Genomic DNA, 25,222 nt, shown 5'->3' on the forward strand with positions numbered 1-25,222 from the left:
TCCTCGAAAAGCCATTTGGACCATCTAGCAAAATGTGAAAATAGATCTTCTGAGGATCAACCTTTGAGAGCTAATTAATCTGATCAGACGCAAGAAGTTCAGTCGTAGCCAACACTCAAACCTCAGGGCCCTCCATCTGAAGGAAATGAAAAAAATTCCGCAGTCAATGAATCTATAAGCTTGATCATTGGGGGCCCATCTGCAAATAAGTTATCAAAGAAGAACAGAAAATGTCCAAGGAAGTTAAATATAAGACAAAAATATCAGGCAAAATTAGATCAAAAGACTTACCCCATATTCAAGAATTTATCGCAGGGAAACAAGACAATGAACATAGTCTCAACTAAGGAAAAACCACTTGGTTATAGTATCATTTCAACAGGTGGAGTGCAACACTCTCTTCAGGATTTAAAATCCACCCCAAGCTGTGGTACAACCAAAAATACTGAGACTTCTGTCCCGGGCGGCCACCATCTGACATGCAGCATATACTGCAAAAACAACAACGATTGCTGCGGCCCATACAGAGGAGCTCTCCATTGGCACAAATACGCATACTCCTGGAATGGGGCTTAGTTTCATGAATAGAGAAACTGTCAAAAAACGGGTGGCAGATGAGAATTAACCACGCATCATAATTCGGTTGAATACAATATAGGCCAATTACTTCAAGGCATTCACCCCATCAAAACGGATGCCGTAGACCACAATCCCTCTCTGACTACTCACACCAAAAGTAATTCTCCTTAAAGTTGCTCACTGAAGCTAATAGCCTGGATTCCAAAGTCAGCTATGGATGGATTAACAGCACAACCTCTAATATCTTGCCCGAAGCAGCATCGCAGCAACAAGTCCTGCAAGCAGGAATCACATACTACGATTCAGCCAGTGTGCACTCAGGAGCTTCATCTGAAAGGGCAAACAGCACTATTGCGCCTCCCTTTGGGAAGCATGACTCGGTCCTCCATGAAGCAGAGAACCAGGATGCGACTCTCATTTTTAATCCAGAATAAGGTTCTTGCGGGCATGAAGATATTATGACTAGACACAACTTACTCATGTTGCTCTCATCCCTCCCTAGCTTGGACACTCTCATGTCCAAGGACCTTTTACTATATTGCTTTTATTCCAGCGACAAAAGATGACCTGAAGGAGGCAACTGGGGTGATGTTTTGTGATCCTGAAATAGAAAGACATGTAGAGGAACATACCACGATCTTTGCTGAGTGGGCGATCAGCATCAGTAAAGTATCCAAAGCCAAATACCCTTGGCTCCTGGCCATGTCCAGCTACAGGCACCGCCAGTGGAACTCTGTTCTCCACTCCTCCAAAGATTCACAAATTCCTATATGTGGAATCGAGACAATTCGGATCAAGTTGAAACACACCGCTAACATCAGAGCATGCTGGTTTGCCCCCAGCCTGCATTGAAAGCCAACACATCATCCAACAAAGCAAGGAAATACCACTTTTAACAGCATCCCTGCTCCTAGGCTAAAGTGTGCTTTGTAGTTTTGCTCGTGGAACATTCGAGACCTTAATAACCTTACAACTAATATCGACACAATGGATGAAATTAGCAAAATGGACATTGTCTGTTTGCAAGAAATTTACCATGGCAAGTTTTTTTTTTATTCTTCTCGCCAGTCGAACCTTCAGCCAAAGGTGGTCACTCCTCAGGAGGAGTCTATATCCTGCTTCATCAATCCTTGGAGCTAAAGGTAAAAGTGCTTGCTAGCGGATTGGGTGTGTACAGCTTTGCAACAGTAACTGCCCCAAACAAAGCCTATCGCTGGAAAGCACCCCCAATGGTCGTCAGATGCATCTACATAAACCCGAAGCAGCCCAAGAGAAAAACAGCTATAAGCAAAGACCTAACAACTATTAAATCCCTAAGACAACACTGTCTTGCAGCCACATGGATATTGGCAGGTGATTTTAACAAACATTTATTAGGATCAGCGGAATCCGCCTGATTGCAACTGGAGGAACACAGAGGCTGGCACATTCCAAAGATTGTCCTGGGGGAAACCAAGAAGGACAAGGCCGGAGGAAAATTTGCCACTACTCTCTATTCACTGGGCCTCAGACCCGCTGTCTTGCACATACATTACAAATGTGAGCTCTTCTTTAATTGACTACATATGGGTCTTCATGCAGGTCTATTCTCTGGTGCATAACCTCCAAGCTCAGCATAGTCTGACTAGTGACCTCACCAGTTTAATCTGCACTCTATCCAGGACATCCGCTACTCACACAAACATGGGCAATTGGTAGGGAACAAGGCATTTGTGGGATGAGCAGAATAAACTGGTCCACAGCTCCAACAAATGTAAAAACGGAAGAACTGCTGATGCTGTGAAGATCAGGGGCATGGGAGCAAGCATGCCCACTCTTACACTCGGCTGGGTTTTTGGATCAGCTACTTAACAAATTCGCCATCACGGAGAGTGGAGTGAAACACAGGCAGGTAAGTAAACACACTCCAGAGATGAGAGCCCTAAAACTAACGTTTAATCAACTCTTGAGGACTGCTCGGATAAACAGTCATGCTCGCCCTACAGTGGAAGCAATCTGGCAATCTAGGAAGTCATACAGAGAAAAATAAGGTATATTGCCTGACAAAAACAAGATTCACTGTGGGCAGAACTTTTTGAGGCTACAAAAATCAAATGCTCCAAAACTTTGAGGAATGGTCAAGAAAATATCAATGAGAACGCCATGAGGGTCATGCAGTTCATCTCAGCTGCACAGTGGATTGAATACATCTCCAACCTGTACAGCCTAGGGGAGGCAAGGCTTATCCCAAAACCATTGTTAGCAAACACATAGGTCCTTGCCCATGGAAACCTTGAGCAATGGTGCAGAATACGGCCAGAGAAGATAAGATCAACCGTACAATAGCATACTTTCGAACAGCAGGGGCCCCTGGTCCCAATGGCCTCCGTACTCGAATATTTAAATCAGCATTTGAGGAATGGCCATCCCTACTAAACCCTCTTTTCAAGAACTGCATCATGTTGAATGATGTCCTGGACAGTTGGAGAGGCTCCATACTAAACACAATCCAAAAAAAGGTGCGAGTGACCAACCAGCTAGTTTCAGCTTTAGCCCCCCTTGACATTGATGGGAAATGTTTTTCAAAAATCCTGAATAATGAACTAGAAGACTGGATCAACGCTAATGCCTTAATTCCCATCACTCAAGCCGGCTTGAGACGCAGCCATGGAATTGAAGACAACTTGATTATCCTCTCATTTCTGATCGTGGCCTCCTCTGCCAAAGATGCCCATACTCTATACAAAGTTACCACCAAAAGGGACAGCCCTATTACCTGAACCAGGGGCAAGGTAAGACTAGAATCCTAACAAAGGTTCAAGTAATACATTACGTACAACTTAAATTAAAATAATGTAAAAAATACATCACATAAAGCAAGACAAACTATGCAAAACGTAAATATATTGACAAGTGATACCCTTACACAAGCTCAAATATGTACAAAATTTAATGACAGTAATATAAAACCGGAAGAAAATGGTGCTCTCTTAGTTACACAACAAACAATATAATAAGATAATTGACAGTGTAAACGTAAACAGTTGCTGAGGAAAAATTATTACATACAAACTTCAGACAAAACAAAAAATAGAGATAGCATAGATTGTTGTTTTGAGAAATTGGAGAAACAAATCACAATTCTAAATAAGAAAATTCCTCACATAGGATTGGGGATGGTTCTAATGGTTAAGTTAAAGAACAAGAAGCACCCATATTTCAATTAGGGAGATGCTAATGATCAAACAAATGTATCCCGTGCCCGTGGTAACTTGTTGAGCCAATGGGTAGCACAGCTAGAACTGATCAGCTTAAATGGGTGCTTCAAGCACGATATCCAGGCAAAGAGAAAAAATGTAGGTGAAAAATTAGATTCCCTGGGTGATTACTGTATGATTTCGTTTTTTGCTATTCGATTAAAGTTCTGATGTGGGAAGGCAATGATCATCTTCCATTAGCTGTGGAATAATCTCTCATGAAACTTCTGGCTACTAAACAAAGGCTTCATTTCAACATTGATAATGGTCATGGGAAAAGCTAGGCTTCTCAGAGCTGTAGTTGTGGTAAATCAACGGTTACTAATGCAAAGAATCTATTTCCTCCAGCAATGTTTACTGTAAGTAATATTTATATGCAACAATGTATATCACTTTTTTCTGTTTGGATGGGAGGAGGAAAGCAACAGGGGGTCAGGCCAAAGAGTCAAGCAACAAGGGGAGGGAGGAGGGGGCAAGCAACGGGGGTGGGGGGGTGGCGGGAGCTAGCAATAACAATACTTGTTGAAAAGAAAGCAGGGTGACCTAGCTTGTTGTGGAACATCACAGTTGAACCTGGGGCAGGGATCCAAAAGGAGAAGCAGTAAACGCCTAGGACCTTTCTATTTAGAAATGTTTGTCAATATGTATGTTTGATTACGTTTATAAGGTTTTCAGTCACATGTTGGAACCTAGAGTGCTACTCTTTTCAAGCCGTTGCTGCTACTGCATTAGGTAAAATTAGTTTAATGGCTCATCTGTTTTGTCTTTTATTTTTTACTGTACCCTCAGAGAATCAGAGAGACAGTTTTTCAATAAATTCTGTAACTAATAGTAATATACTGTGTATGCTTGTCGCTGTATGGACTATGAATGTATTATATTTGCTTTTTTAATTTATTTTAAGACTTGTGTAAACATATCTACTATCAACTATGTGTACACATATCCACTATACTTCTGCAACTTTTGCTTTTTACTGAGAAATATCCTTGGCAATTATATGATGAGAAGCTGAAAATTGTAATGCAATATACCTGGACGTACTTTTAAACAGTACTCTACATTCGAAAGATCGCTAGCCTTGGTTAGAACTAACACCTGGTCCTCTTTGAATGGCCTGTGTCGCTTCAATTTCACATTCTGTAATTTCATCATTAAAAGTCTGCAATCAAAAAACAATACTAACTGCTCTGGAAGTCTATACTCGACTGATACTGGAATTAATTACTAAGCTAAAACAAATTACAACTTTTCAAGTAAGAAAGTTTGGAAAGAATATCATGATTTTTAAATCCCTTATAGTGGAAACTATTTGCTGAGAGCAGGGCCACAGAAATATGAGTTCCCTTCTGGGGTATCTATGAAATCAAGTGTTTCTGTAATTTGATTAATGAAGGAAGCACAATCAATAGCAGGTATGGCCTTAAGGCAATTAGTGCTAAGCAGAAACCTCTGGGCTGGAAGTAAACATCAGTTGCTCATCAAACAAAATATGAAGTGTCCCTTTTTTTCTGATATGGGTGCAACTAATGCCCACATTTTTGGTGGACAGCGCAATATGTAAATTGATATCAAAAGTTAGTTCCTTTCATTTAGATGCAGTCTATATTTCTCCTAATCACTCTTGTGTCATTTGTTAGAATCTGTAAATGAACTTGGTATGCCAATATATTTGTCTTCAGAATCTAATCCCAAGTTATGACATGACTTAATCATGGCACAAGTGGGTCCTTTGGACTATCAAACTAGGCATTTAAAAATGAGAAATCCTTGTTCTTACGGCGATTGACCTTTTTAAAAATCAGGAGCTCTATTCCACGTCATAATGAACTGTTAAAAATATAAATCATGGAGTGAACCAGTGGCGTATTTAGACCTTTTGCCTCCCGTGGCGGTCCCTGCGTTTGCAGCTCCGCGGCGGCCGCATGTTAAAGCGGGGGGGGGGTTCCATCGTATGCAGCCCTAAAACTCATACTGCCCCTCTGTCCCCCCTTAGTACGCCACTTAACTGAATGCTTCATAATCCCAATATGTGAGTGTGGGAGGGCAGGTCGCATATACAGACGCGGAGGCTGAATATATTGTCGAACAGGGCCTTCTTTATTGTCAGATGACACAGACTTAGATTTAACTACAGGTTCTAAAGTTCTTTCTTCTGCAGGTGTCTTCTCCTCTCTTGAAGGGTCGGCTGATGTACTTAGCGTTGCTCTTCCTTCTTCAAGCTGAAGACGAAGGCCTTAGGCTGATGTGGACTCTGTGGCATTGGTTTACCCGGAGGGCACCGAGAAGAGAGAAAGGGAACCCGTCAGTGCATCAGTTCTGACTACTGTACGCCTTTTTTCCGACACCCAATAGTGCACAGAAATGTGGAAGGGGATAAGTGAGGGATTAAGGGGGGGGGGTTGATCAGGAATGGTTTAGGGAGTGAAGTAAGGCCAAGGGTGAAGAACAGGGTTTGAGGATAGCCCAGAGTGGTATCAAAAACTACTAGTTCTCAATCAATACTGTAAACAGACGTGTCACAGAACCTGTGCAGCAAAACAGTGCCCAAGAATCAAAACGTGCTTCTTTGTTGTGCTCAATGACCACGTATGTGCATTTGACTCTTGCGATGCCCCTCCATACCGTACTTTACCTCCCTCCTCCCTCAATAGCCCTCCCACAACAACCCAACAACAGTAACCCGTTCCGGTTTCACTCACCGGACCCGCCGTAACTCTACAGAGTCACGGCACGCTCACCTGCCTCCTCCGGGGGACACCACCACTCCTCCGTCCAGCGGTCCTCGGTATCCCCCGCCTCTTCACTGTCAGGAACGCTGTCTTGACTCTCGGCGTTCAGCTCCGGCTCCCGGCTCCGAGATTCGGCGTCCTTCCACGCGTGGTCAGCTTCTTCCATGTGCAGCTCCACCCTCACGATGGTCCGCAATGCTTCTTCCTGGTTGACGTCCGTTTTTACTGGTGCCCGGTCTTCTGCTCCTCCCCTTGACTCCTGACCTCGCTGCGAAGAGAGACGAGAGGTGGGTGTCTCTTCCCTTACATCCAGCTGGACGTGATTACCTCGGCGGCGTCCTATCCGCGCAGGGGATTCTGGGCATGGTAGTCCGGCCAATAGGCGAGTCCCGCCGGGTTCCCTCTCACAGTGAGATATTCTGATTCAATATGAACACTGATGTTTTTACATTTATTTTTAAGTTATTGGGCTAGGAAGGGTTGACGACCACAGGTTTGTTTTCCATGGTAATATGTAGTTAACTGATGATAAATCTGACTTAGCATTTTTGCACGCTTCCGATTTTAAATGTTGGTGTGGGTGTTAAGTTATCTAATACATGTTTTTAAGATGATGACATTTCAAAAACATCCGCATAACTTCCTGTATGGGAGTTATGGGATGCCTATCCATAATGGACCTTTTTCACAAACTGCATTTTGCAGTACATAAAGTAGTAACTCCAGTTTACCCGGAGTACTACTTTATCTACTACCAAAATACTATTCAGAAACCTATAGCCAGAGTCCGCCACCTCTCGTGTATTTTCTGTGCAAAGGTGTACAAAATATTAGTAAACGAGGGAGGGACCAGGTGAAGTGGGGAGAAGGGCGAATAATTACAACTTCATGGGAGGAATTTGAGAAACTGCAAGGAGTTGTTCGGCAGGGACATGATAATACAAAGCATACACCAACAAAAGAGTTAGACAATTGTAATTCATAAACTACAGTCTTACAGGTAACAAAACCCTAAAGGTGTCAAAACAAGCATAAATGTATTCCCTCCCAGCCTTGGAGTGCGTTAAGAGCTACACATGCCTAACCATTGTTACTGGAACATATTGTCATAGATAACAATGGTGGTGTGGAATTAAAATAACATCCGAAACAAACTAACTTTAAATACCTTAACTTACTTCACACTGAGTTCTTGGAATGGTTTTTACTCATACTTTAACATTAACTGCCCACCCAATGCTAATGTTCTTCATTCAGCCAGCCTATGTTGCTGGGAAAGTATGGGGCGTCTTCTTTTGCTTCAGTCGGAACTGCGTTCTTCACATTGGGACCACAGTGTTTCATACGGCACCCCTACAATGTGGGGATGAGTTTTCCTGCTCTGTGGCACTGTGCAACTCACAGTGTCTTCACCACTCTCTCACCGATGCACTCTGCTCTTGGTTCTCCATGGAGTTGCACTCTCTTATTTCAGCGCACCAAAGCTCCTCTACCTCTTAGGCGCAGTGATGCAGATTATGACTTCTCATTTTAAGGTCGCCGAAGGATGCTACACCATTCATCAAGGTTGCAGGCAGCACCAAGTAGATCCCCGCAGTCTCTGACATACTTCATGTCTACTTTTGGGCCCATTTTGGGCCTCTAGATCTAGCCCCCCAGAAGAGAACTGATAAAAAGCAGCCATCTTTACAACGGGCCAAGCCCTGCACCCCTCTATATCTTTATAATTAAACTTCAATGACGGGCCAACTAGTAGTAACTTTAAACTCAAATTCTGAAGTATAATGTAAAAACCCATCACTTGAGGGAGTGGAATCATGTAGGTCTACACCGAGGTGTACATTTTAAGTTTGGAATTGGTGAAAAGCAAAAAAAATGAGAATTATAAATATAAGTGTAGGAGTAAGAATAAGCATTAGTAAATATACTTACCTTTGTGAGCCTGGCCCAAATATATACATTTGTGGACAATTCATTTACATTTCCATGAGCTGTGTGTGTCCATTATACACAGTGTAAAATGTTTTTTACATTTATGAGACCCCAACAATGAAATGGAATTTTGACCACAGACCCTACTGCGTGTCCTAAGTTAGCAGGGATTTTACAAATGATCAAGTGCAAAACAAAAAGAGCATATATTTTGTACTGAGCGAAGGCAAGCATGCTTGAGCAGGATTTGCCTATTCATTAGTACTGAAAGTGCCTTGTGAACCCTTCTCTGACATCAAAGATGGCTTCCTGCAGTGCAAACAACAAATAAGGCCACTTTCAAAGTGTCTTGGTAACAATGATTGGCAATATCACTCACAGCATTACTGTTAACCAACTTTAATACTGCACCATTATGGAGCCTCAACAGGTTTCAGGCCTGTAATGAGGAATAAAAGGAACCATGTGGTAATGCCATCCATTTTTCCACATGTTTTTCAGGGGGCCTTTTATGAGGTAGACATATGTTCAGAAAAAAACCCATTTAGTACCGCCTCACTTGTAATTCTGTTTCGGGCAGAAACTTTTGTTAAACGGCTCTTAGAAGTGAGGGCTACAGTGCTGTTTGTGCAAGGCGCACTATTGATCCGATGAGGCTCTTGGATCTGGATTGGTAAAGTGGGTGCATGGCCCACGTTTGCGGTATAGCGCACAATCACGGTGTGCGCCCAGCAGAAACCTGGGCTTTGTTCCTGATGTGTATGCCGCAGACGTGCTAACAGTCAGAGTAGTGCAAGCACTACATTCATTGAGTGCAGCAAGGAAGCACATCAGCTCTGTGTTTCTGTACAGGAAGCCCCTCCTCTTCCATTGCCAGAGGTAGAATCCTGGTACTGCCCTCCAGAGGAAGTGGCCACTGTGTGCAAGCAGGGGCTGGCAGTGCGCTCTAACTGCGTCTAGTCAGTGTCTTTGGATGCACACACCAGGTCTGCCGCTGCCTCTGTGGCCCCTTCAAACTTGAGCCCTATGGATGTATTCCTGCACAGTGTCCAGTTAGAGCATTCCCCATCCCCTGAGGGTTGGGTGAGGCTTTTTGCCCAATGGCCTCTAGTTGGTCAGGTGCATCATCAAAACCATTGTCTTTTTTTGCTAGAAGCCACACCATCAACCTACTGAGGAAACTCCATTTACATTGGCCAGAAAATGGATGGTCATAAAATGTGTTTTAAAGAAAGGGGGGGGTCAAACATCTCGGGCCTGGTGTAGTGAAAACTAGAGCACTATATCTATTTGTTCTCTTCCCTATGTTAGGGTGAAAACAGTTCATAAACCAAAATGTGTTCTGTCCTAAATCGACTCGTAGAAGTAAGCTCGATTGCAGCTTGGAGAAGCCGGCCTCCCCTGCTCACAGACCCACTTAGGCCCGCTCCACCTGCACGTGCCGCCCGCCTCCTCGCCTGAACCGGCGCGCTCCGGATCAGGGGAGCCCCGCGCGCCACGCTGATTGCGCGCATCTGTCTCGGGCTGACAGCTCGCTTGTTAGAGCCGCGAGTCTGCTGTTTAATTTACCTGACTTGTTAACAGCTCACTGTTTGAAGTTCCGCGAAGGGCCTGATTTCCCATTTTACAGTCAAAGCGCCGAATTCCCCCGGACGGCTGATATTCACAAATAATCTGGTACTTTGTAAACCGTCCCGGGGGCGCGCGGGGGACACTGATCAGAACGTATCGCTGTGTTTTTTTTTTGGTGCACGGATTGATGTGTGAAAAGAACACGGAGGCTGCGAGCCGGTTCCCAGGGACCAGAGCGCCCCAAGTACGCCACTGGGGTGCGGGGGTGCAAGGCCATGGGCAGTGCATCAGTCACTTATCAGAAAGAGCAACGTGCACTCGAGGGCTGTCCTCGGGCAATCAGTCTCTGCGAAATTCCTTGCAAACCCTCCTTATGAATTCAGTGCCTGAGGCACGCAGGGGCGCCTACAGCCCCAGACCGACAGCGGCGCTGCACAGGGGGTCCAGCCTACTAAACCGAGTTCACTTGCATCGGCAGCTGAAAAGAAAAAAAAAATCAAAAATATTGAGATCAAAACATCTCCGATTTTAGAGAACGGCAAGAGAAGTAAAGTTGGGAGATCGAGGCCGAAGTACCCCCCATAGCATAACAAATGTGATACAACGGTGGTGATATTACGCTTTTAATTTATTTGTGTATCTGTTTTAGATAGATCTATTGACATTGTAGGGATTCAAAATAGCACAAGGCATAGATCCAAGTACCCCTGGAGAGTTTTACTGAATGATTGTGTTTCTTGTGTCGCAAAAGCATCTTGACATCAGGAGCCGGATCACAAAATCAGGCGCTGCTATGCGTGTGTCCTTGGTGATAGGAAAAAGAAGGGTTTGGGGAAAACACCTTTCACCCCAGTATCATACGATCAGGTTCGTGGAGGTGCTTACATGCAGCAAGAATGTAAAAAATGTAAATTGATACTTGTATAGCGCACTACTCACCCGCAAGGGTCTCAAGGCGCTTGTACGAATACCGCTGTGGAACCCATCCTGGCTTTCCCTGTGAGGCGTCCACTCCTGGGAACCCCCAAGGTGGAGGCCAGGCATCCTTAGCGTTGTGGGTGCCGTTGTGGAGATTAAGCAAGCTATTGCCCAGAGTTGCAGAGTGGGACTCCATGATTGGAATAGGCACCGAGGCGAGAATGATCAGGTCCGTGGAATTTTTGAGCCCAAGACCCGCCGAGGCGGGGAATTGAACCCTGGTCCCGGGCTAGACCTCTGCAGCCACGCCCACCCCGGAAGCGGCAGACTTCTCATTACCGAGCCGGCTCCGCACGGCAACACTAGCCGAGCAGAGGACGGTAGCAGTAGGTTAATGGCCGATTCCTTCGCCCACCAACTGTAAGTAGAAACCTTCTTTCTCCACAGAGAACCTGACACACTATCGGGTATCACGGTGCAGATCACTCTATTAAGCCGGGCACACTCCATGTTGCTCGACTGGTAGACGCGCCTCTTACCATTTTCATATTCCGCTATTACAGAATATGTTTCCTTGGCGTGAAGAGCCTACCCCTGCCCGTTGAAGCACATTAGAGCCTATAACTAAGTAAGCCCTCGCTCAGGCCATGCAACTTATGTGTGTGTTACGTATGTGTTTGTCTTGTACGTTGTTTTACGTTAATCTACGTTATTCAATGACGATGTGCACAATATGCAGCGCCGATTTTTTGCAATCACCAGCCAATGACTGAGGATCACGACGATAATTTCTGCGCACCCCCATGGATATATACGAGTGCAATAAATAGTAATGCATGTAGGAATGCACGCACCTAGTGATAAGTGCGCCTTTAAGAATATATACAAGTGCTATAAACAATAATGCATGTAGTAATGCACGCACCTATTGATAAGTGTATGTGTCCAGAGAACCCCCCGCAGACACTTAATCACCCCGTTATTTTATCACACGGAGGGCAAAACTTCTATGGCATGAAATATCACAGCACAGAGACACTTCACGACGTTACAGGAGAGTAAGCATGATCATAACTGAATTTTGTTTACCTTCCTTTTCCCACAGGTCTCTTCTTCTTTTTTCATTTTTTTGCCTGCTCATCTACTTGATCGAGCGCATATACCACTGGCCATTTGCCATTAGGTTCACAGGGGTTCAGGACAGGGTGCGCCTTTTAGGGGGCCCACACCTCCCGTCCACCTGTTTTTGTTCCTGAGGAATACCGGGCAATTGCCCATTTGGTAGAAACATGTTGACCAATTCACACAAACACATACAGAGATTCTCTGGTCGTAACTCACCTACCAGTATCTCGCCACCAATATTTTTAACATTGTTCAGTTGCTCCAAAATAAAAATTATGTTTTGAGCTAAACCAGGACAATTTTAAACATTTTTTTTGCACCTACAGTCACAACCCGCTCCACTGTAGTACAGGTGTTGAAGCACATCCTGGTGACGCTAGGTCACCAGGGTGGACCCCGATGATGAAGCATGTCACCACTAGGTTGGTGAGTGAGGGGTTTTAAACAAAAGGTTGAATTTTTTCCTTTTTTGCCAGAAAGTTCACCCTCCAGAGAATTTTTCAAACTCTCCGTTGGGGATACTCCTCTTTTTGTTTCATTGGGCAATAGACTGCACACATGTCCCACTTGCGCCCGAGCGGATACTGACACCACTACCGCAACAGAAAACACACACATTCCATCAATGTGCAGGCAATAGTGGACCAACGGGGACTAATCACCACTGTCATCGCCAACTACCCAGGCAGTGTGCATGATTCCTTTCTGACAGTCCATCATCAACCAGCGCTTCCAGGATAGCAGATATGGAACAGGGCTGCTCATTGGTAAGTACCTAATCAACACACCACAAATCCCAAAGCCTCCAACGCACAAAGCACAACTGTGACCAAACCACATTCAACATGTCAAACTACATGACCACCTTATTGACATGACCACACCACTCCATGGTCATCCTGGGCTACCCCAGCACCCAATACAGACATTTCATGGCACCACAGCCACACAGCAGCCATAATACCTTTGAGGCACTGCTTTGCCATCATGACTATACCCCAGTCTCCCGCAGGTCAGTGTCCTGTGGTGGAGGGCCTGTGTCGGCCGCTGTGCGTCCAGGGCCACTAGCCCTGTGCGACGCGAGTCATCCCCTCTTGTAGTACTGACATTGCATTTCTGAGTGCCTGATGACTGTTGGTGTATCGCGAACATTGGTCGTGTTGTGAATTCCACGTTGTCACAGAGTTGTTTTCCCACAATAGGCTGAGGTGTTGAAAGTTGCGTTACTCTACTCTTGCGATTGGTATCACACGTTCTTGTGAATATACCCCTTTAATTTTTAACCTGTATTTCAGCAGAGATGTGGGCATTGAAACAAAGAAGTTGTCAAAGAGGTGGCAGTCAGTGTGTCCCCCATGGGCACCCATAGAAATTGAGGCATCTGCTTAAAGTTTCCCATGGAATTCCCCTTCAAGCAGGTGTAGTAAATAACTTCACCCACTCTCAGTAGGATGCCTTTCCAGTTTATAGGTCTGGCTTGACAGCATAGGTATCAGCAGATATTATGTGATCAACGAAAATGAGCTGCTAAAGAGAAAGGGGCCTAGGCACCACCATTATGCTGATGCTTTTGGGAACATGATTTGATTGGGCCAAAGTTGTGTGCTTCCACCAAAAAGATTACTTTTATTGAACTTTTTGGCTTGTGTCAAAGCTTGTACTCAATCCAGCAGGACTGAGTTTGTTATGATGGTAAGGTAATGATCATGGCTATAGCCGTAGTACGTTTACTATGACGTATTACAATTGCGGCAGTAAGATTGAGATATTTATTGTGAACAACATATGTTAAGATCAATCCATTTAAGAGTGGATTATCACTACTCTCGATGCGGGATGCCCGTGGGGTGATAGTGCCTTTATAAGTATGCCTAACATTTAACATTTAACACAAAAGCTTGAAGAGAAGGATTTTATTACATGAAGTATCACAGATTGCCATATTAAGTGATGGTTTTGGTAGTGTTTACCCCCGTGGCAAACTGTGGATATAGAAGATTTGTAATTACACGATTCTTGTTTGGCCCTCTTAGAAGAGAATGTATTTTGCTTTGCCCACTGTAATGTTATAAACGATTGTAATTTTATGACTGTCGTCTGCCTGATGGTTGGTTTGTGGGAAACCTGAAGCTCAGTGCAGCAGGCCTGGGTTGGTTTTGGTAACAAGCTAATGCTAACTGCCATAGGACTGTTTGGTTTTCTATCGAACGGTATTTCAGATGCCATAGGTCTGAGCTGTTTATATAGAAAAGTTATGACAAAGGCCGTAGGCCTGATTAAGTTAACACTCATGCCAAAGCCAATGGGCCTTTAAGGGTGCATTGTTTTTGCACCTTGATAAAGCCTGTAGTTGAGTATAATGTTACCGGGGCTCTCAGAGATTACTTTGTAGGTAAGGATTTGGTGTTTGTTACTTCCTTTGACAAAGAAGGATTTGCACTGTAATAATTCTTGTACGAATCTCTTGGAAAGGCTTAGCTGTCTTCAAGAATCTTATAAAAATAAACATACATCCATATATTAAATATATATATGCATATAGATACATAGGGGGGAATTGGGTCATTCATCTTCTTTCATTGGTCTGTCTGTCATTTACACTGTCCATGGCAACTCACTTATTAGGGTAATGGTCCAGTCGGTTATTGGCTCTCTTGCCCTATGAATGATGGCATTTTCTGATCACATGTGCTCATTTATCTGAAGACGAGTGTTCTTCTGTGTTAGGGCTAATGGGCCAGTCTAATAGAGTTGAATATTCTCATTTTGTAGTTCTACTTTCACATCTTTACTTCTCTTTTTATTTAAATGTGTCTTAAGAGGCTACAGCAACTCCCCAATCAATGTGAAAGGCCTGCTTGCTTACTGCTCTTTTAATTTGCAGTGTGCTGCATCCGGCGTGGCTACTTCCTCTAAACCCAGTGTTGGTCCTGACCCTCCATGCAAGGTCATCCCCAATTTTTTTGTCTTCATCCCTCCTGCTTTCTGAACCCTTTTTATTGGCTTTTAGGATGATGCACACTTTACCACTGATAACCAGTGCTGTGTGTGTGCTACCCCTCTAAAAATTGTAAAATTGGCTTACACCCAATTGACACATTTAATTTACTAAAAAAATGGTACTACAGGTACCAGGTCCTGTAAATCAAATGCTACTAGTAGGTCCACAGCCCTGATTGTGCTACCCACTTAAGTAGGCTTTCAAACATGTCCCGGGCCTGTCATTGCAGCACTGATTGAGCCAGCCACTTAAGTAGCCTTTCGAACATGTCCCAGGCCTGTCATTTGAGCCAGTGTGTGCAGTTTTAAAACAACATTTTGACCTGGCAAAATAAATCTTTTTAGCCAGCCCTAAACCGTTCTTTTCAATACATAGAAGTCAGTCCTATGCCAGGCCATAAGTAGCCCACAGGGCAGGGTGCGTTGTATTTAAAAAGATGGACTTTTTACATGTCCTGATAGTGAAAGGCTCCCAAATTTGTGTTTAACTATTGCAAGGCCTACCTCTCTCAGAGGATAACATTGGGTTATATTATTACAATTAATGAGTGATAACTTTTGATTGGGAGCAGGTAGGAAATTCATGTTTGGCATGTGAGGAATTGTAATTTAAACCCTTCTTAAATGACAAATTGAGATTTTAAGTCACAATTCTGAAAAATCCACTTTTAGTACATTGGTAATTTCTTCTCCTAGCCATTTGGTGCTTGCAAACTGTTTCCTGGGTCACATGACTAGGTGTAGAAGGCAGTTGGCCTGTATGTATTTCTCATAGACAGCATCACAATAAAGGATCTGAGGGGGGGGGGGACTGTCACCCACCAAATTTGCACTTCAAAGGCACTCACTAGATTCACACACAAAGGACTTCATTAGAGGCTATTGTGCCTCTAGATAGACTGGGACTACGGCAGGGAGGCACGATATTCCAGGCACCTCTGTACATGGAATCTCCAGAAGCTTCTCCCACTTCACAGTGTGTACCAGGTATAAAAAGCATACACTCAGACCCACTCTTGAGTACACCACTGGACCTGTGGATACTACAGAAGAAGGGTGCGCTGCTGCCCTGCAGCTTGAGGTTTGCCCTGCTTGCTGAGAAAGCAAGATTTGAGCAGCACCCTTTAACCCAGGCTGAAGTGACTGCAAGGCTCAGCTGACTTACATCCTGTTCTGAGCTACAGAGATGTAACAAGCACCCGAGGCTTCCCTGCATCTGCCCCTCTGACCTGATGCCTGGCCCTGCAACTGGACCTGCAACTGGAACTAACTGAGCCTTTGCTAGAGTGAGTTCCTGATCCTCAAGCAGTGTCCCCCAGGTCCTGGAACCTTGGTGTTGCATCAGTTGAGCTCCTCCTTGAAGAAACAAAGAAATCCTGAAGTTTTGGGTTATTTGCGACCGCAAACTGGCCCGTTTGCACCAAGATCTTGCCGCCTGTGCCGACCGCTGATGCGAAGCTCCAGTGAATCCGACTCTTTGCGCTACATCAACCGCCAGCGACAACTGGCTACGCAAGATCTGCACTTCGCACTACAACATCGATAGCCTACGGAGACCAGTAATGGAATCTCCTGCAATGACCGTCCACAACGCCAGACAGGATCTTCGAGCTACAGCGGCTACTGTGCGCAGCATCTGGCCTCCTCTTTGCACTACAGAGATCACCACCCACAACGCTCTCCCTGCTCCTCACTGCCTCCTCCACCGTGAATGGAACTCTTCATGCTGGACTTTAGAAGGTAACTTTTTCAGTGGGACTTATCTGGTCTCTGTATCCGGCCAGCCCTCCATTCGGTTGACCTGAACTTTTGACTTTCACCTAGTCTCGCTCGTCCAGATAACTGCGAGTGGCACTTTGTGCTGCTTGTAGATGCTATTAATCTTTAGAACTGCATAACTCTGGTTCTACTGATTGTTTTTATGTCATTTTGTGTCAAATAATATTTTTTATTTTACTCTATTGTTTTAAATTGGTGTGTGATTTTTCTTGTGTTGTGTTTTCATTTTGTTACTGTTTAAGTGCTTCATAAATTCTTTACACATTGCATCTAAGTTAAGTCTGACGGCTTTTGTGACAAGCAATCTAAGGGTTAAGAACAGTTTAATTTAGTGGTTCACCCTGACAATGATTGTGGCTGTTTCTTGATTAGGATTTCACCACCCTCAACCACCAACCCAATTTCTCACACCAAGCGACCATTATAGAGTGCCGAGGTTCATAGCCTATCATTGTTTTACCATTCCAAAATGGCCAAAACATTGTCTCTAAACCAGGCGGCCATGCTGGAACTCATAAGCAATGAAAGACAATGTACAATACCACCATTAGATGGACAGTTACTGCTATGTTTAGTTCTGTTATTATAAACATATGCCATCTGTGTTTAGACAGCAGCATCTTTTTTTAATTTTTACTTGTACTCTTATAATTTGTTTTGCATATGTTGTCAAGGTTGTTGTGTGTGTTTTATCGTTGTTGTGTCAGTTGGTGAATGCAAAAACGAGGCAGTGGATGGATGACTAGATGCATGAGAGCAAAGATGAGTGACGAAGTGCCTGTGTCATGACTTACTGAGTGCCTCAACACATGAATGGCAGAAAAGTAATTTTCATTCGTAAGCTAGACCTTTTCGCATTGACCATACTTGTTAAAACAGTGAAAGTTGGGAGCTGCAGCCGTATCTTTCACTAATGCGCTGTCCTCAGCACAGGCACAAATTGTGTCAGTTTGCGTCTGCCTTGGGGGTAGTGTATTTTTGGTGTACTTGCACACACTGCCCTGCTCTGTGCCGGGGGCACCTATCTTAAGTGTGCGCTGTGGTGCAAAAAGGGACATGGCACCCGATATGTAATTTAGGCTCTGTTTCTAAAGTTGCAATTCACCATCCCTTAATATATTTTATCAATATTTCACATACTTAAATGAATAATGTAGGTTGCCACATGGTTTCTTACCGCCTACTAGCTTACAATGGAAAGACCCTGGGCCTCATTTATGAAAAGTGACTCATCGCTGCGTGAAAACAGCGATGCGTCACTTTTCACTGCGCACTCCTTGCGACATTCCTGATGCGTCATATTTAATGTATGACGCATCATGTCGCAAGGAGTTACAGATACGTCAGTATTTCTGACTTATCTGTAAGCGCAAAAGTGACGCATTGCTGGAGTGTGTCACAAAAGTGACGCAACTCCAGCAATGCGTCCTTTCACATGGGGAAAGCCCCATGTGAAAGGGCTTGCGTCAGTCTTACGCCTGCTGTGAGGCAGGCGCAAGATTTTGACGGAACAGCGTCCTAAAAGTGACGCAGTGAAATCTCATAGATTTCACTGCGTCACTATTACGAGGCTTTTTGCGGGGGAACACCCCCTCTGCATACATTATACCTGACGCAGGTATAATGTGGCGCAGGGGTTTAAAAAGTGACGCATCTACCTAGATGCGTCACTTTTTAAATATGGCGCAACAAGGCACATTTTTTACACTGCTGGTGCGTCACAAAAAGTGACGCACCGGCGGCGCAAAACTGACGCAAGGCCTCATAAATAAGGCCCCATGTTTCCATTCCCATCAAACTTAAACCACCAACTCCTAACACCCCCCCACCGCCTCAAGAAACACGTTTTAGTTTGATAACTCTGCTTTTGGATGTATTCTGCTTTTGGCTCTTTGTGTTGTCAATGCTTTTGCGCTTTGTATTTTGGGTTCAATCTTGTACAGAGGACGAGTGGCGTTCCCTGGGCCCACGCAGTTGTTTACTTTCTACTCTGATTAGTGTGTCTTTCACATTGTACCCGACACCTGTGGACAAACAAGAAGTTGAGAAAAGGGAAGCCATTAACAGCAGGGCTCTCACGCTGTATAGGGTGTTATTGTCTCGTTGCTGAGTCTTTTATTGGAGTACTCCATCACTTGCTGGCTTCGGTTTCAGGCGTGATTGACTACTGGTGACCCAGGGAATCTGCTCCCGTCCATCAGAGGCCTGCTGGGTATCTGTGAACGCGATGCCAGCGTCAGTCACACCGTGTGAGCTTGGGCAACACACACACATCTGAGCATTAAGTATCATGAGTGAAGGGCATGGAGATACTGTTGCAGCGAATTCAGGATGCTAAATCTAATCCATCACTAGATGTGGCCTAGTCTAGTACATAAATTCGATGACCTATCCAATGAAGACATCCTCATGATCCCAGCTTCACTTCTTGACACATTGTGTGCTTCTGGGCAACCCATTTGCTCTTTCTGTTTCTCGTTCCACAAACCACAGAAAATTGGGAACCCTTACAATGGGGTAAATGTTGCTAACAGGACTTAAATGAAGTCATTAGTACATTATCCCACCTGCTATAAAATCGCATTGATATGAATTAAAATTAAACGCAAGCATAAATGAAAACATATTCGCCCAGACATAATTTCTGAATATAAAATATTTTCTAGATATCTGAATTATGGCCAACATTATGGACCATCTTCTGTTTGTATTAATTTTAAAGTTTTCTTTATGTCTGTTGTTAGTCAAAAACTTTTGCTTTTACTAAAAATTATATCAAATATAATTGTATATAGTGGCTTTCAGCCAGCCTGCTTCATTCATTTTTCTTTTGTTGTTTTCTTTCCATTTTTCTCCCACCCACTATAGCATACAACATGGAGCAGTTGGACAGCCCACTTCAGCCAATGACTGTGAGAGGCGTCATTCTGCTCTTTCACCAGGAAAACATTCTCGCAAAAAGTAGTTCCCATCAGTGCCAGGGACTCTTATGACAATACATGCAAGGCGTATCTTATAAATCCGTAAGTAGTGGATCCTCCTTCAAAGAAATCTCCAACTCTGAACTCATACATATCGCTGCAAGTCACAAACTAGCCTCAGGTTTACTTGAGACTCCATCCCCAACCTCCTGAAGGTTATTAGCCTCTCTCTTGGCCACCTCTGGACCAACAAAATCAACATCTCGCTAACCTTAGCAGAAGTATCAGACCGCCATGGTTCACCTCTTCTGAAAATTAGGAGCTGACCCTGAAGATCTGAACAATTTCTGCCCAGTCTCCAAAGCGCCTCTCCAGGCCTATTCACAAACTGCACTTTGTAGTATGTTTAGTAATTCTACAAAAGCACTTCTAATGTGCTTTAATTGCTATTAACAAACCTACTTGCAGAGAACCCCAAGTCCGCCTCTCCTATCCATGTTGCGATCTCCACTCGATTGCAAAGATTCCCACTCATGTAGGCTTACATTTTGGATGTCAGTCCAATATCTCGAAGCTGAACCCTGCAAAAATGTAGTTCATTCCTGACCTCTCCTATAAAATGTTCTATTTCTGTCCAAAGACAAGATTTATTAAAAGGGCCTGAAAACTTCTAAATAGTCGACCAAGCCAAATCACTGGTGCTCACGCTACACAAATATCTTACTTTCCACATCCATATAAATATTCTTGCTAAAGGATCACAACATCACATCTAAAACCTCATGGAATCCAACATTCCGTTAACTAGAACAGCTTTAAATCAGTGGTGAAATCCCTAGGGGTCTCCAGAATTTACGACAGGAACGCTCTTCTGTTTACCATCCCAAAACTTCACCTGATCCCATGAAAGCTGCCCTCTATGGGCAGATAGACAGACAGAAAGATAGATAGATAGATAGACGAATATGACACGTTGCTACGTGTACTAATACCATACGTGTCATTACAACGCGGGTATTACTACGCATAGACATTCACCACGACCTACGATTACAACGGATACTTTTACCACGAATATGCCTTTACTACGCATGCCATTACAACACAAAGGCTTGCGTGGTAAAGGTATACTCTTGGTAAAAGTATCCCCTGAGCCCCAATCCTTTCCCTACCCTAAACCCTAAATCACTACCCCTGCATGATCCCCAACCCCCAATCCTTTCCCTACCCTAAAACAGCACCTCTGCACGACCCTCCCCCAACAACCAGTCCTCTTCCTACCCTAAAACACTACCCTACACAACCTGCGACCATACAATAAACTCTAAAACACTACCCTTCATGGCACCCCTCCACCCCTAACCCCCTTTTACCCTAAAAAGGTAACTCCCACCCCAGGGCCAATCCCCCTTACCTCTCTCTCCTCGTGGCTCCTCTCTCTCCTCGTGGTTCCCTCTGGTCATCTGAGAGCGGTGCACGTCGTTGTGAGGAAACGGAAGAGCCTCTGTTTCCTCACAACGACATGGTTCGCCTATATTTTTCACAAGGTATGTTCTTTTACCACAGATACCTTTACAACGAAATTCGTTGTAAAGGCACGTGTGGTAAAAGCACATGCGTTGTAAAAAAAAAAGTGCAGTAATGACTACGCGTTTTTACAACGCATGCATGGCAACGTTGGCTTGTGTTGAAATGGTATGCGCGGAAACAGCCCAGATAGACAGATAGATAGATTTTTTGGGGGGTACACTGCTTTAGATTACCATTATCTACAGACTTAAAGTTTGAATTGACTCTGCAGGTATTTTATTCTGCAATTGTTAGCACAGAACTATTAATACCAGGCCGCCGTCAGCAGAGCTATTCCCCCGGCTTAAGATTTGGCTGCTCACATTGTGCTCACCCATCCAAGCGGCATTAGCAGTGCCCTTATAGCCACATATAGAGTAGCCTGCCCTTGTCCAGTTAATGAGGAAAGTCACGGGCACGGTCATTAGAGACACTTAATATAATTTCTGAATTAAACACTTTCTTCATTGCTCAGTGGATCAGTGACCATTAGTAACAGGCCTCAAGAGCGGAGAAAAAAGAAAGGGAATGCTCCATTTACAGCGAAAGGAGAAAAAAAATCTCTAAGTTGTGTTTGTTCAAAAAAGCAATTACAGCCCTTTAGATAATTAGGAAAGGACAGTTTAAAGTTATTATTCTAATTATGCAATTAAGAATCTATTTTGTTTGGCGATTTGACAGTGTTCGTGCCAGTGCGCGGCGCTTTCCAGATACAAGTCAATCTTTCCGAGAATATTAGCCCTAAAAAAGCAAACATCCAGCTTTTAAAATGGAAGAATAGGCAGGAATGAATACTGCTGAGGAAGGCCTTCGAAGATATTCAACATATATTTCAACACCCCCAGTGAGCCTGTTTTATATCATTACACGGCCAAATCAATTGGCGGAATTATGAATATGCAACAGAAAAATTATATTCTGATCAAACCTGCAAAGTCTAGGAATTTAGCTTATTTCCTTCTTTTCATATTTTTGGGCAGCCATTTTGAAAAAACAGCCATTCAGTGGGACGTTCTACTCCTGCCTAAATTTTAGAGGGCTAATACGGAGTAAAATAATATGTATGCCAGGTGTATAAATAGAACTCTATTGGGATTATCAATTGGGCAGTGCTATAATAGAGTAATATGTTATTGTATTCTGCAGTAGTAGCTCTGTTATAATGTTGCATCTCCTTTTTAACCGCATCGCTGCGGCGGTTATTTTTCCGCTGTGCGGCTTTTTTCCAAAAGCCACGTTACATGACGAGCTCAGCTTGTCATCCGCACACGACCACCGTGGCTGATGACGAGCTGAGCTCGTCATCAGCAGCGAAGGGGTTAAGCAGAAAATATAGAGCTATGATAAAATCAATTCTACAAAAAAATATTTTGGATTGGTAATTTATATTTAAAAAACGTGTATACATGTACTACTGCAGTATTGATTAGATCTCTATTTCCTAACTTTCTTTACTCTAATCACATAATGGAAAAATAATCCCTTAACTGCATCTGCATCTAGTTTTATACCCAATCCCCCATAAAGTTCTTCACTGTCACTTCAAAAAAGTTGAGCAGTACCAAAGGGTGGGATGCCTCAGATCCACCAGGGATATGAAATTTGTGACTGTGTTGCTGGAGTTGAGGTATACATACATCCATATTCCCATTCGGAAAAGCCATCACAGGTTCTGGGTGTTCATGGTGATGCAAAAATCCTAGTAGTTTCAAGCCTAGCCTTTTGGCTCCGATCAGTGACCCAGAGGTTTGAGGGCCAGCTCAGTTGCAGAGACAGGGGATTAACGTGTATCCATACCTGGTTGACTAGCTGATATAGCGCCCTCCGACGAAGAACCCATGCAATATGCCTATAGCTGCCCTAGCTACTACAAGAACTCGATAAAACAAGTTGGATGCCGCACAAGGTGCACCCATTGTTGGAGTTTAGACGGACGCAAAATGTTGCAAAAACCACCTGCAACACATGGTGTTCATTTCTGGTCCTGCTGTGTCAGATATGCCAGAAATGCCAGCATAGGGAGAGAGGATACCTGGCTTTTTATCTCTTCACAATTATTACCTGTCTAAAAATCTGTTAAAACATTGCATAGTTAGAGTAAATACTGTATTTGTTTCACTGTATATTTTAGCCCTTGCAAGTGAGTCCAATGTAGCTATAAGAGCAATACCAGTCAATACGGCTGGACATAAAGTTCATGTTTACAGTGACAAGGGACTTACTTGGATAGTGAGGAACAATGACAGTGAATGCTTTTGGAATGATGACCGTGCTAGTCTTCAATGGATCAACAAACTTGTCTGGTGCTCGAGTATGTAGTGACAAATGCAAAAAGAACAATTTATAGACAGAATGCAGAACAATGTCATACATTCACCCCTTTACAGAGATTTGGCCCTAAATCCATCATTTTTTTGCTCACCATGCCATTCCAGTTTGGACCCAACCGTATGCAAATCAGTCTTGACCCTGCGCCCAATGGGACCAGTCCAGCCCGAACTGCTAGGCCAGGTTCTCCTTGGACTGAAAAAAAGCATCCTAGGACCGGTTTCGGGCTTTCAGCCCTCATCAGCCGGGATAGCTTGACTCCTGTGGCATGGAGAGCACAGGACCCACGTCTGGGCATAACCGTCCCACTCGGAGTGACAAATGCCAAAAGAACAATTGATGGACAGAATGCAGAACAATGTCATACATTTACCCAGGTACAGAGATCTGGGCCTAAATCCATTGATTTGGCTGATGAGGGCTGAAAACTCGAAACCGGCCCTAGGATGCTTGTTTCCAGTTCAGGGAAGACCCAGCCTCGCAGTTCGGGCTGGACGGTTCCCATTGAGGGCAGGGTCAAGACTGATTTGCATATGGCTGGGTCCAAACTGAAATAGTATGGTGAGCAAAAAATGATGGATTTAGGCCCAGGTCTCTGTACTGGGGTGAATGTATGACATTGTTCTCCATTCTGTCCATCAATTGTTCTTTTTGCATTCGTCACCCCGAGTGGGACGGGCGCTTTATCACCATGAAGCGATTCACCACCTCATCAGGGGAAGTAAGCGCTATATAAATACAATTACAATATTTTATGCACATAAAATGCATAAACTCTTTCTTCCTCGTGCTAGGCCGATTTCTCTTCCGACCTCTTTTCTTGGTCTGTAGCTATGGCTGTGGGCTAATGCAGTTATTACACGGTGGCATTACAGATACTGTGACTAAGGAGGTCATTTAAGAAAATGTTCATCATGGTATATGAGGACGGTAAGAGGTAAAATGAAGATGAGGTACTGGCAGGATTAAATTTACTGTTAAGACCTGGCTGGGCCCTGCTGATGTCACTCACGTCTCCTGCATGCTTCTCCAACTCCCAGGATGCAACGGGTTCCCACGCGCTTTACAAAAAGCGCCATGCAGAGTCAGGCTCCTGAGAACCATCCCAAGGACGCTACAAGCCGCGCCTGCTCATGGTTGTTCTCACTAGGGCTGATTGAATGGGAGCCTGCCCACTGTTTTAGGGCCATGCTGAGCTTAAATTATCCACAGGAGCCAGTAAATTGTTCTTTTTCTATACTTTCTCACCGCAGACGAGGCTCCCTGTTCCATAGATCCATGTTAAACTGAGAGAAAGAGAGAGAGATAGAGGGAGGGAGAGAGAAATAGAGGTTTAATTTAAACACCTTCTCAATCTATTGAACAGTTCCCATCTTCAGCTTGTCCCTGCTCTAAATAACAAGGAAAATCAAGCCCCAGTTCCATCCCCGGGAATTGATGGAGCCCAGCCAAGCAGGTAAGTATGCGCCTCAGTATGCGCAGCTTATTATAAGTCGCCATGAAAACCACACATCGATAACGAGCGCAGTTC

The sequence above is a fragment of the Lissotriton vulgaris genome, chromosome 10 (genome assembly GCF_964263255.1).
Source record: "Lissotriton vulgaris chromosome 10, aLisVul1.2, whole genome shotgun sequence".
In the NCBI taxonomy this organism is placed as follows: domain Eukaryota; kingdom Metazoa; phylum Chordata; class Amphibia; order Caudata; family Salamandridae; genus Lissotriton; species Lissotriton vulgaris.